The 1,640-nt window shown below is 31.2% G+C and overlaps 1 long non-coding RNA gene across 1 annotated transcript; it reads left to right on the top strand.

Moving 5' to 3' along the window:
* Window positions 1–337: 337 nt before the first annotated feature.
* Window positions 338–1,640, top strand: LOC112744455 (uncharacterized). The gene is made up of 2 exons (XR_003172791.2): window positions 338–588; window positions 1,187–1,640. It is a non-coding gene; the product is annotated as an uncharacterized lncRNA (long non-coding RNA).

A 1,640-nucleotide genomic window follows, 5' to 3' on the forward strand; every position in this document is an offset into this window, starting at 1 on the left:
TGATTATTAGTATAAAAGTTTCAGTCTTGTCGAGCAATATAGTAATGTCTCTATCTAAGTTTATTTAGAAATTGACTTGTTCTTAATAAGGTACTGAAATTCCACAAGTAGAAAATGACACAAAAGAGGAAAATTATTCAAATAATTAATATTGTTTAAATTTCATCCAATCCCAAGCCTACACTATCCTTATTAATAAATGATTTTATGTAACAAATTGGGATTAAAGTTTCATATAACGGGACATATTTAAAATGTCATCATTGACCAGTCATGTATGTCACTGTCACTGACCAAGTCTTCTAAGTTCTAATTTATTTATTATGTTTATTTAATTAGACTTAACATCTACATGCATTAGTGGATCTCTTTCCTCCCCTCCATACCCGGGTTTTGGGCAATATAAATACACAGCAGCATAGCATGTATAACCATGCAAAAAGAGAATATAAGTGACAACATATACACTACAATAGTAGCTTCTATTAATCACCATGAAGGGCATTTTTATTGCATTTTTACTTTTGGCTTCCATGGCCTTCCTACCCTCTTCAACTCTAGCAGCCCGTGAACTGGTAGCGGTCAAAGGTAAAAACACACTCTTTAAGTACTTTTTAGTTGTTTGAATATAAATATTTATATGTTTTTTCTTATCGATTTAAGTTTTTTTAAAAAATAATATCATACATTTTTAAAAGATACGAGTCCTATACATGATGTAAGTGTTAGTGTTGCAAGTGTGAGGAGTGTTGAAGTTAGTCTCACATCAAAGAAAACAAGGAAAAGTGAGGAGTTTATAAGGTGAAAGTCACATTAACTTACTATTTTAAGGTTTTGAGTTGGATATGGTGTCATCTCATCTTATATTATCTCGCTTGATTCCTCCCCAAAAGTCTCCTCAGTGGTCGAGAGCCCCCCACGATTGACCCAACAGTAAGGTGTTATGATTTATTTTGATCTCGAAGTACTTAAGAATTTCTTGTCTAATACATGTATCAGCACCAAAATTTCGTTCTATTATTTTTGTCTAACCGTTTTTCCCTCACTATTGCTTAATTGGTATATATCTTTTTGTTGAATTAGTTAACATAATTGTGCTGTGACATTTAATTTGAAGATATGGTTGTCATTTGATATAAAATGATTATTCTAGTATAAATTATGGAGAGTGTACTAATGAATGCAGGAGAGAAAGCAGCAGTATACGTAGTTGACCCTAATAACCCAAAGGGGCCTCCTAGGACATGTCCACCAAAATTCCCTATAAGGTGCCTCAAGCCGCCAGCTCCAAAGTAACAAAGTGTACAATCGTGGCTGCAAATGATGACCATCAATGAAAATTATCGATCTGTATAACTCAAAATTGTTTTAACGTGAAATTGATAGTTGAAAACTATTACATAATTTGATAGATTGGATTAAATTATTATCTAAAAATTATTAATTATCAATTTTATATAAAAATAATTGTAGGTAAGTTTCTACTGTATACATATATGTATGAAGACAAATAAATTGGATTTTATCACTCATGGATCGGAGTGATGAAGTAGCTTTCATTATTAGTCTATATAATAATATGTAAATAATAAAACTCTCTTGATGATGAGTTTAATTAAATGTGCAAGTTTTACAGAGTT

Source organism: Arachis hypogaea, chromosome 14 (genome assembly GCF_003086295.3).
Source record: "Arachis hypogaea cultivar Tifrunner chromosome 14, arahy.Tifrunner.gnm2.J5K5, whole genome shotgun sequence".
In the NCBI taxonomy this organism is placed as follows: Eukaryota; Viridiplantae; Streptophyta; class Magnoliopsida; order Fabales; family Fabaceae; genus Arachis; species Arachis hypogaea.